Below are 12,554 nucleotides of genomic sequence, written 5' to 3'. Positions count from 1 at the left end.
CCAACTGGTTTTGTATAGCCCAGGAGCTGAAAATGAATTTTATATTTTTAAAGGGTTGAGGGGGGAAAGAAAGACACGTGATATTTTGTGACCTGTGAAAATTATAGGAAAGTCAAATTCCAGGGTCCATAAATGAAGTTTCATTCGACTACAGCCACACCTATTCGTTTTATATTTCCTGAGCTTGATTTCAAGCTACAAGGGCAGAGATGAGAAGTTGTGACAGAAACTGTGTGGCTTGCAAGAGTGAAAATACCTATTATTACCAGAAAATAATTGCCAACTCCTGGCTTAGAGTGACTTTCTACGCGAATGTTAAGAATAACTTCTCAGGAACCCCAGAATAAGTCGTTCTGAAGGGCTTCGTGATGACACGACCTAAATGTGTCAGGTTTCAGAATTACTTGGGGGAAATCCTGTGATTGCAGGAGTCTCCTTAAAAAGGCAAATTGAGGCTTGAAATCCTCCTCTGAGCACCACTTTGGGCAGGTTTTCCGCTGGGCTTCCCACTGTTGGCACCTCTGTCACTCCGTGGCTGTTCTGGTTTACATCCTGTGGAAGCTCCGCTTGCCTTTACCATTAATTACAATAATTAAAATTAAGTGGTTCCTCCTGTGTGGGAATTTTCCAGTCCCTGACAAGGAAGAAGCATCTGAATAATTATTCTTTCTCGAGAGCACCCTCTGCTGGTCACTTCTCAGAAGGCACCACCTCAGCGTGTTTACATCTGCAGAAGAGGACAAAGGCAATTTTGATCTAGAGCCAAGCAAGTATTATCTCCATGCCTGGTCAAGCTTTTCGCAGTGCACATTATCAGCATCTGAAGATACAGAACTTCTTCAATGGCTAAGTTGGTGAGAGAACAAAACTCCCTTTGAATGCAAAATAACAATCTTCCTTAGTCAGGAGAGGTCTAGGGATCACAAAGCCTTGTTGAATGCTAGCTGGCTAAGCCACCTGTTAGTAAGGCAAAACTGAATGTATTGCTTACCACTGTAAGGAAGTCTGAGTCTACATAAGGGAAGGGCAAGGTGTAATTTAACAAGAGTTTGAGGTCTGGTTTACAGCAGATCTTTTCATGTTGGAAGAGGGATTAGGATTGGTAAGGATCAGGATGTAGCTGTTTAGGGTTGGTGGACACAAGTAAGCGGAATCTAGGAATGTCAACTGCCAAGTGATAACTTGATGAGACTTTCTAGAAATTTCTACAATGAAATAAAGATTTTCAAGTTTGCTTTTCCAGGGTAAGAGTCCCTGAACTTGTGAAGTTATTCTAATGAGAGTGGTGAAATAGTTTGGATATGTTTATGTACACAGTAAACTGTGGGGGTGAGGAGATAGAGGGTTTTGATTCTCAGCCTCTTAAAAAATGGTTATTGTGGTCTGAGAGGCTCAGTATGGATGGGATGTGGGCATAGCTAATGCCCTAGAGACTGAGATGAAATGTTGGGCCTGTTGTGGGCTTCCAGATTTGTCGGGGTGAATGGAACTGTGTCTACACCTTTCATGTTTGGGTGTGGGGGACTTTGTGGCTACAAGGTAGCCTGTGAAGGAAACCAGAATTTGTCACCCCAAATTTGTATGCCTCTTTTGTTGTAGGCTGTGGGAATGGCACCAGGTGTCTGCCCTATGGGGTCAGATCGGACCTGGGTTCAGCGACCTTGGTATTTGGGTTCTGGCTAGGAAAGAATTCAAAGCAAGGCCCAAACTGTAAGAGAACATTTATTGGGTAAGTTACAGAAATAGGAAAAAGTAATTCCTAAAAGAAATGGGCTTAGCCAACAAGTTCTAGAGGTAAAGGAAGGGCCCTTAGAGATTGGGAGTGAGGAAGCCAATGGTAACATGCTGGAGGGACGGGGGAAAGGAGGGCTTGCTCCCGAAAGGGAGAGACACTTGGTCCTCCATCCTAAGGGTTTTAAGGGCAGAGACTTTGGGGGAGGTCCCAGGGAAAGACCTTAACAGAACATTCGGCAGTTTTCCAGGTGGGTCATTTCAGGGTTGGGGTCTCCACTGGTGGATTGGCAGGCACCTGGGCAGGAGGTCATTATTCAATGAAGCTGGTCCTGATGTCAGCCATGGCTGGTTGTTGCTTATCTGGGCCTGGAGCTGAAATACAACGGAGGCCTAGATGCTATCTCTAGGGAGGAAACATCTGGGGGTCCAAACTGCCTGATAGCCATATGCTAGGGCAGTGGTCGGCAGACTCATTGGTCAACAGAGCAGAAAACCTCGCCTAGAGAGCCGCACGTGGCTCGCGAGCCGCAGTTTGCCGACCTTGGTGCTAGGGGAAGAAAAGTCACCCTGGGGGTGATGTTCCAAGAATTGATTGTCCATTGTTACCCACCTGGCGGCTTCCCTGCTGATGACCTTCTGTACCTGGCCCACCGTCCTTGCTCTGCTCAAGTCCATCTACCACAGCACTTTGGCATGGAAATTATCTTGAGCTGAAGGCAATTAAGAAGCAATAAATGCAGACAAAGCTTCCCCTTTTCTGCTTAAAGGCAAGAAATAAATTTTCCATGTGCTGGAGACCGACTCTTAATCAGCCGAGAGAGGGCACCAGGGGATTCTGCCAAACCTTGTTAAATTAACCCTTATCTTCCTAGTTTAGGAAGAGGACAAAGGCCTAGCCCTAGTTGGAGGACCCTAGCCGAGACCGTTTTGTTTTCTTAATTCTATTGCACTTCTCAGTGTTGCATTTTTTTACAAGTTGAAGTCAGGACGTGCCACCAGTAAAAAGATTATGACTCACTTCATTGCAATATTCACTTTACACTTTACCACAACGGTCTGGAACCAAACCCGCAGTCTCTCCGAAGCATGCCTGCAAAAGCTTCCTGCTCTGTCACTTTTTTTTTTTTTAATTGATGTTTTACAGAGAGGAAGAGAGAGGAATAGAGAGTTAGAAACATGCCTCTTGCATGCCCCCTACTGGGGATGTGCCCGCAACCAAGGTACATGCCCTTGACCGGAATCGAACCCGGGACCCTTCAGTCCGCAAACCGACGCTCTACCACTGAGCCAAACCAGTTTCAGCTGGTTACTTCTTTAAGTCTTCCTTTTCTTGTGAAGATGCCAGGTGCATGTAAAAATTCTACAAAATTTCTCCTCTTCGTCTGCCTTTGTCAGTTTACTTTTCCGATCTAGCCTGGAATCCTATGGGGGTCAAGAGAAATGTTTCCCTCCCCCACACCTAACAGGAAAAGGGTTGATGTGCGCAGACTACAGCAGTGCGGGTTTGACTTAAGTGTCTGCCTTGGACCTGAGGGGACCAAGAGGAATGGGAACGACGGGGATGCACAGAGGACCGTGGCCAGGGGAGACGTCAGGGATTCAAGGCATGATGGGAACTCTCCAGTCTAAGAAAGGAGGCTTCCCAGGCCCAGATGCCCCAAAAGCTCCCGGGGTGTCCTGGGGGGTGGCAAGTGATTCTATGTGGCTGGAATCCAGTGTGTTTTGGGAAAACATAGGAAATGAAGTTTGAGGCCAGGTGCTCAAGGGCCTTGCTTGCAAAGGTGTTGAACTTTATCTAGGAGGTCTTAGCCCCTGGAAAAGTTTTAATAGCAAAGTACTAAATGTGTTAATGCTGTATGGTAGGCAAACTGCGGCTTTCGAGCCACATGCGGCTCTTTGGCCCCTTGAGTGTGGCTCTTCCACAAAATGTCTCGGCCTGGGCGAGTCTATTTTGAAGAAGTGGTGTTAGAAGAAGTTTAGGTTTAAAAAATTTGGCTCTCAAAAGAAAATCCAATCGTACTGTTGATATTTGGCTCTGTTGACTAATGAGTTTGCCGACCACTGTGCTAATGACTTGTTATCTGGCATTCCACTCCAGCTGCAGTGTGGTGAGTGGGTGGGTGCAAAAAAGGACTAACCAGCTGGGAAACTATTGCTGAAATAATCGATGGAGAGACCTTCCCTGAGAGAGTGTCTTAGAGCAGTGTTTTTCAACCTTTTTTGGGCAAAGGCACACTTGTTTCATGAAAAAAATCACGAGGCACACCACCATTAGAAAATGTTAAAAAATTTAACTCTGTGCCTATATTGACTATATATAAAGTAATTCTCTTGAATAGGAATCAAATAAACACAAAGAAAGTATTTTATAATTACTTTATTATGAAATATTAAGTAAACAAAATAGTGAAAAATTATAAAATTCTTGTCTTGTCTGCACCTACGGCACACCAGGCAACATCTCGCGGCACACTAGTGTGCCGCGGAACAGCGGTTGAAAAACGCTGTCTTAGAGGATGGAAAGGGGGAAAGATTCACGGTGAAGAGGTGGAACTACTGTCTCTTGGTGACAGTGACGCTGGGGATGAGGAAGCCGTTTTCTGGCTTGGCCGATACAGTAGGTGATTAATTAGCTGAGATGGAAAATGCAAGAGAACAAGTGGGTTTACCGTGGAAATAAGCCACCCTGAGCATGCCTCTTTGGCAAAAGTTTTATTTTGAGAAACAGCAGACACAGGAGAAGCTCTGAAAACTGAATAGAAGTTGCCCTTTTGTAAGGGAAATTGACATTTATAGAGGAAATCCCCCTCACTGTACCTGGCAGAGAAGGGTGACTGAATCACTAGACTCTTCATTTAAGGCACCGGATTGAGTCTGCGTAACAAGCCTGACTCTCATTGATCTTTTCCTGGCCAGCTCCCAGAGACTGCTGTTCCCTGCACCATGATTTGGTGTTTTTCAGAGGGCTGTTTGTTTGTTTGTTTTTAGCTAAGGTAGTATTTCAGCCTGAATTCTAAGCTTCCTCTGAAAGAGGCACTGATTTTTTCCCCTGATGCCTTCCATGTATATGGTACATAAGCGATGCATATTCATAAACTGCTATTTGCTTTTCTCTTGCTTATCTGTCTTTTGTCTTCTTTTTTTAAATATGTATTTTAAAATTAATTTCAGAAAGGAAGGAAGAGAGAGAGAGAGTTAGAAACATCAATGATGAGAGAGAATATGCCTCTTGCACACCCCACACTGGGGATCAGGCCCAAAACCGGGCATGTGCCCTGACTGGGAATCGAACCGTGACCTCTTGGTTCATAGGTTGACATTCAATCATGGAGCCACGCCGGCCAGGCTGTCTTTTACCTTTTATCTAATAGAGGCCCCAGCTGAGAACGTAGAAGGGCAGAGGGAAAATTGTATTCCTCTCTTCAAATGCGGTATGTTTAATTTGGATGCGTAGGCTGTGAAGTAGAGGGCGGGGCCAGCCCAGGAAGGGCAGAATCGGAGCTTCTCAGGGAGGTGGGGATTGGACAGACAGAAGTAGGCTTCCCTGCCAGGTAGACTGCTGAAGCCATGAAGTCCAGGCATACTTCCAACATCCTGTGGGCTCCATTCCAGACCACCGCAATAAGGCAAATCAGTCTTTTTGCTAGGAGAGGGGCTTTGTCTTCAAAATGCGGCTTCTGTGAAGAGCAATAAAGCGAAGTGCAATAAAATGAGGTGTGTCTATCGCTGAAGTCAGCAAATGACAGAGGGAAGAACAAAGATGACAAAACAGGGATACTCATGCTGCAGTATTGATGGCTGAGCAAAATGAGATGCCTCACAAGTTCCTGCACTTCTCCCTCCAGAGACAGAGCTTCCTGTCAGAAAACCAGAAAGCATCTGAGAGCAGGTGTGGACACCTGGGGCCTCGTGCCACCCGCCCCATAGACCGGGCCATGGACAACAGAGGACTGTGCTCAGAAAAACGGAGGGAACAAACTCCTCCACCTCACAGGACAGAAGCAAGAGGCCAGAGAAGGTAATTAGTTTTTATGGGACAGAGGATTTGACCTATTTCTTCCTCTGAATTTAATCAACCCAATGCCTGAAAGCTTGGGAAACAATGGAAGCGGGGAGGAAATTGTTCCAAATGAAGCTGCCTCTGTGGAGACACAGCTGAGTGCCGGTGTGTGTGTGTGTGTGTGTGTGTGTGTGTGTGCGCTCAGGTCTCTAAGGTTGAACAGTACGTGGTCCTGAAGAAGAACGGGGCTCAGCCAAGGCTCTGGAAAGCCTCTGAGTCGGGAACGCTTTCCTTTTTAAAAATACATTTTTTTATTGATTTCAGAAAGGAAGAAAGAGGGAGAGAGAAAGAGAGAGAGAAACATCAATGATGAGAGAGAATCATTGTTCAGCTGCCTCCTGTGTACCTCCTACTGGGGATCGAGCCCACAACCCAGGCGTGTGCCCTGACCGGGAATCGAAATGTGACCTCCTGGTTCAGAGGTGGATGCATAACCACAAAGCCATGCCAGCTGGGCTGATGAGCAAAACACATCTGAGGGCCATATGTGGCCAGCAGTTTGCAACCTTTGATGCAGGCAGAAGGGGCTGAGTTAGTTCCTGTTTCACAGGCTGTGGCAGAGGATCAGGGCTGTGGTCCCAGGGGTCCCAGAGGCCATGGAAATGGAGTTCCTGCCACTTGGGTGGTGCGGGAACAGTGAGATCTTTCCGAACAACTGAGGGCAGCACAGCAGAGTGGACCTGGATTCCGGGCAGCGGGCACGAGGCGGGCACAGCGGGGACTTGTGCACCAGCAACCAAAGACTGTGCAGAATGATACAGGCCCGGGGGGAAAGGTGCCCATGGGGCCCAGGAGGACACCTGCCACGCACTCCTTGGCATTTCAGATGCTCCTGTAGGAACCCCTTTCACGTTCCACGTTCAGGGTTCGGGTTCTGGAGAAGGCCGCACACAAATGAAAAGAGACTAGAAAAGCATTAATTTGGCAATATTCGAGGCCAGGCGGGAGCCCACCTCTAGTGGGAGGACTACACACTGCTCCGGCTTGCTATGCCTTTTATGGAGGCTGTGGGAAACACCTATAGTCCTTAGGCGGGAAATAACAGAAATTTACGTAAGACAAACAGAGGTGGAGGCTGCGTCTGCTAACAATGTCTCCCTGAACAGTGAGTGGTTGGAGCAATTAAGGTTGTTGACCAGCCTCCCAGGCTTCCTGTCCACAGCTCTCTCTCAGTGAAACAGTGATTGGTTTCCCACCATCTCCCCCAACTTAGATGCAGGCCCTAGAAAGAGAGACCAACACCAGCACTTCACAGTATAAATTGACGGTGATTTAGCTTCTCTCCTGCGTGGAAGGGAGGTTCAAAGCCGAAATGAGATTCCCACGGTGGACTGCTGTATATCGCTTTGGACTGCTGTATATCACTTTCTCCAGCCACGCTTGGGGCGGACAGGCTGGGACCGACTTATTTCCCAGGGGTGCTCTCAAAGAGGCCCCTTCTCGGCAGCAGACCTGCACTTTGCTTTTGAAAACCAGATTCCAAATGCTTCCTGACTGTGAGGGAAGAGTGTGGAAACCGCAGCAGCTTCAGGCACACACTCCATGAACCCGGGAGGCCAAAGCTGCCAGAAAGCTGGGTTCACGGGGGAAATAACTCAGACCCTCATCAGCCATCTAAATGGTTTATTCCTACACGGCTGTTAGTGGGACCCAGGAAGTCAGGCCTCAGCTTCAGCAAGGCCATCAGGGTGACAGCGGGAGGACAGCTGGAAAGGACAGGATGGGAGAGGCTGCGTGTCCTGGGCTCACGCCCCTGCCCCACCCTGACTAGGAGCCACTAAATCCCCAGGAGGCTGCTGTGGCTCCCATTTGCCAATGCTGATGTAAGAATGACCCAGCAAACAGGAAAAATAAAGAGAAACCAAGTGTTCAAGGGTTAATAAGTATAAAGAGCCGAAAGTTTCCTCTCTATGATGAAACCCCATGCAGTAGCACATTTACAATGCTTTTTAGGGAGCTCTGTGAAAGGAAAAGTGTAGCCCTAACCGGTTTGGCTCAGTGGATAGAGCATCGGCCTGTGGACACCAGGGTCCCAGGTTTGATTCTGGTCAAGGGCATGTACCTGGCAGCTGATCGATGTTTCTAACTCTCTATCCCTCTCCTTACCTCTCTATAAAAAAATCAATAAAATCTATTTTAAAATTTTTGAAGAAAAAAAAAAAAAGGAAAAGTGTAAGGAAACTATCATGCTTTCCTGAGCCTAGGAGAGAAATGGGGGCCAGCATCTCACTGAAAAAATATGAAAATCTATATTAACTAAAAGTTGCAGCCAAAACCAGTTTGGCTCAGTGGATAGAGCGTTGGCCTGCAGATCCCCAGTAGGGGGGTGTGCAGGAGGCAGCTAATCAGTGAGTCTCTCTCATCATTGATGTTTCTCTCTCTCTCTCTCTCTCTCTCTCTCTCTCTCTCTCTCTCTCTCTCTTTCTCTCCCTTCCTCTCTGAAATCAATTTTAAAAAATAAAAAAATCAGATGTCCTCATATTGTAGAGCCTGTATGGATCAGGGCAAACCCGAGGGACTTCACTGTCACCTGCCTACCTCATACCTTGCAGGCTGAGCTCCAATTCTGTGGTTTACAGGGAGGAACCCTGGGAAGTCTGGCCCCAAAGCGAAGCTTACATTTGGAGCCTACCTGCAGGCCAGTGCCTTTTCCCAAACGATCAAAGGCTCTTTGAGAAACCTGACTTCTCAGCATGATAGGGATTCTGCAGTAGTAACCCTTGCCGGACTCCCAGCATCCTGGAGAAAGACCAGTTCTTCAAAATTTAAAAAAAGGGGAAATGGCAAGTCTTTGTGGGTGTCTCAGGCCATTCGTAAATCTGCCTGAGGGCTCACTTAGGTGTTGGGAAGAGGGAAAGGGAATAGAAATGTCTTTGGGAGGTCTGTAAAGCAGATTATCTAAATTTGACTATGTTGGTTAACCTATGAGGCCATTGTCTCTGCCTTATTATTACCTGCTTTCAAACATTCCGCGATGGCTTTTCTGTAATTCTTAGGGAACCCTTCATAGAATTCTACCCCCAAATGTGGATCTCCATTGCCCCACCCCTAATCCTGCCTCTCTAAACTCCTCTCTTCCTTTTGGGACACTGTGTATTCCCTTGTTCTTTTTATCCTTCCAACCACTTTTTCCATGGAAGTCCCTTTTCCAAGCCTCCTCTTCCTACTCTGATTGAGTATGAACACGGGGTTTTCCTGAAATGCAGTCATCAGCTCTCTCTACTTCCCCTGGTTTCTCAGGAAGCGCATTCTCAGGTATGTTTCAACTACAACTTTATGCTGATGACCCCGCCGATGGCATCATTGGACCAGTCTCCCAGGCTCATTCCTGAATTACAGGAGTGTTTACAGGTATAGAAGAGGAAATGTAATTTCCCTTTTACCGTTCTGAGTTCTTGGCTGAGACCCCATAAGAAAAACTACTAAATGATTAACAAAATAAAAACAGTTGATGAATGCTTGCAGAACACATCACGTGGGAGAAACAAAGTGGAGGCTTAGAATTCCAGCTTTTATAGCACCTTTAAGAAAGAATAATACCTTAGTAGAGAAAAGACAGGACAAAGCAGTTTTTAAAAATTTTCTTATTGTGGAAGAATACACAAAACATAAAATTTAACATCTTAATCATTTTTTTTTAAATCCTCACTCAAGGATATGTTTTTTTTTTTACTTATTTTAGAGAGAAAGGGAGAGAGAGAGAAACATCAATGTGAGAGAGAAACATTGATCTATTGCCTCCCAGACACACACTGACTGACCGGGAATCGAACCTGTAATCTGAGTAGACCCAACCTGGAATGGAACCTAAGACCTTTTGGTGTATGGGACAATGTTTGAACCAACTGAGCCACACCAGCCAGGGATTAACCATTTTGTAAGTACACAGTTTAGTGGTATTAAGTACATTTACATTGTAGTGCTACCATCACCACCATCCATCTCCAGAACTCTTTTCATCTTACAGAATGGAAACTTTGTACCCAACCTATCCTATATAATAAAAGCCTATATAGTTTCATGCCCTTGTGCAACATCATCACAAGATGGCTGCCACAAAATGGCCACCCTCACGTCATCACAAGATGGCCACCACAAGATGGCCGTCAGGGGAGGGCAGTTGTGGGCAATCAGGCCTGCAGGGGAAGGCAGTTGGGAGGGACCAGGCCTACATGGGAGGGCAGTTGGGGACCATCAGGCTGGAAGGGAGGGCAACTGGGGGCAATCGGGCCTGCAGGGGTGCAGTTAAGTGTCAATCAGGCCAGCAGGGGAGCAGTTAGGGGGAAATCAGACTGGCAGGCAGAAGTGGTTAGGGGCAATCAGGCAGGCAGGAAGGAGAGCGATTAGGAGCCAGTGGTTTCAGATTGCGAGAGGGATGTCTGACCAGCAGTTGGACATCCCCCAAGGGGTCCCAGATTGAAGAGGGTGCAGGCCAGGCTGAGGGACACCCCCCATGCACAAATTTCATGCACTGGCCTCTAGTTAAACAATAACACTTCATTCTTCCCCTCACCCCAGCTCCTGGCAACCACCATTCCAATTTTATCTCTATGAGTGTTATTGTTCTAGGTACCTCATATAAATGGAATCATTTAGGACAAAGCAGTTTTAGTCTTTCAAGGACCACAAACTATGGGACGGTAAATAAATGGGAGGAAACTAACAAAATAAGATTTTTTTGCAGAATCTTCTATTAAATCTCTGGGATGGTAAGAGACTGTCTCTAATAAAATGAGAATTTATATTCTAACTTTAGGCAAAAATGGGGGACCTTTTTCTGAGTTTGTTGCTTCTTAATTGCCTTCAGCTCAAAATAAATTTTATATCAAAAAGGCATATTTTGGAAAGACATATTCTGATTTCCTTCATGGGCTACATCTATCATCCCCTCAAACTCAATAGGTGCTGAACTTGATTCTTCAGCTTCTCCAGCTGATTCATTTCTACCAGTGCTCCTGTTTCTATGCCTGTATCCACTGTTTCTTCAAATCTCTGGTGTGACATTCCCAAGGCCACTTTGAAGCCATCATTTCCTTCCCTTCCATGCTGAGCCCCACCAGCATGGGGATCATTTCCTTTAACTCTCTCTGGAATCTGTCCTCATGTTAGGACTATTGTAGTTTTAAGTGGCAGAACCCTAGCCCAATCTGCCTCAGGCATCAATAGGAATATACTGACTCACATAACTGAACAGCAGGATCTAGGCCCTGGTAAGACATTTTTAGGAATTACGTTTCTCAAACTCTTGGGTCTGTTTTCTCTGTTTTTTCATTGTCGCAAGCTTTCCCATGTAGGATAAAGTATGGAAGGCGAATGCTTCATGTTCCCGGTATGGCTAAGGAAATTCCTATTCTATTTCTACCCTTAAAATTGAGCTCTACTGGCCTGCTTTTTACTTTTAATTTAAATCACAAAATTCCAAAACCTGACCTAAAAAGAATACAAAGAAGAAGCAAGTCTTCATAATTAACAAAGAGTCTCAGAAAGAGATGAAGGAGATGTAGTCTCTCCAGGAAGCTCAAAGGAAGAAGACTTGAAGCTTCTCTTTGCATTTATCACTTGTTAAAATAGATCTGATTTGCCCTGGCTGGTTTGGCTCAGCGTTGGCCTGTGGTCTAAAGCAGTGTTTCCCAACCTTCTCTCATGATGAGAATCACCTGGTGGAGTTGTTAAAACACAGATTCCTGAATCCCAACTAAGAAGTGCTAAACTAGAATTTTTGAGAACATATAGGTAAAATTGCATACCTAACTTAGTGCTCTGTATATAAAATCTGTCTTAGAGCACTAGTTAAGTATACAATTTTACCTATATGTTCCCAAAAATTCTAGTTTAGCACTTCTTAGTTGGGATTCAGGAATCTGTGTTTTAACAACTCTACCAGGTGATTCTCATCATGAGAGAAGGTTGGGAAACACTGGTCTAAAGGGTCCCAGGTTTGATTCCAGTCAAGGGCGCATGCCCAAGGTTGTGGGCTCAATCCCCAGTCGGGGGCATGCAGGAGGCAGCCAATCAATGATTTTCTCTCATCACTGATGTTTCTATCTCTCTCTTCCTCTTCCTTCCTCTCTAAAATCAATTAAAAAATATATTTTTTAAAAGATCTGATTTAATGGATGTTAAATTAATAGCATTTGTTAAAACATCAAGCTTGTTTTTCTGTTCAGTATAGAGACTTTGTGTATATTCCAAAGTGTTACCAACTTGTTCTGTTCACTATCTTTTGAAGAAGAATTGAAACAAAGGGGTCTAGTAAAACTGTCAGGACTTTAAAAAGTGTTGCAGTTTGTGAAAATAATCTTCAAAGAACAACTTGTATTTCTGGTATCTCTGATTTGTTGTCTCGCTTGATAATGTGTTGACCTGGTAATAATGGTGAAACTGTCCCCTCTGCTTTTCTAAAACAATACAGTTAGTCTCTGTGGGCCAGATGGTCTCTGTTGCAACTATTCATTTCTGCCCTAGTAGCACCAAAGCAGCCAGTTAGCAAGTGGGCATTCCTGTGTTCCAATCCCACTTTATTTATGACACTGAAATTTGAATTTCATATAATTTCCATGTGTCATGAAATGACAAATAATATAATTATATTATTTGTACCAAAAAAACATTTATGGACTTTAACAGCTGATCGCTCATTGCCTTTATAATTATTCAAAATGTGTGTATACGTTTTTGGTTTTTTTTTTGGGGGGGGGGGCACACTATATTCTCCTTTTGATTTTTCAACTATTTAAAAATATACAAATTATTTTTATCT

Source organism: Pipistrellus hanaki (genome assembly GCF_964339955.1).
Source record: "Pipistrellus hanaki genome assembly, chromosome: 1".
Classification (NCBI taxonomy): domain Eukaryota; kingdom Metazoa; phylum Chordata; class Mammalia; order Chiroptera; family Vespertilionidae; genus Pipistrellus; species Pipistrellus hanaki.
Note: the sequence above shows the minus strand (reverse complement) of the source record.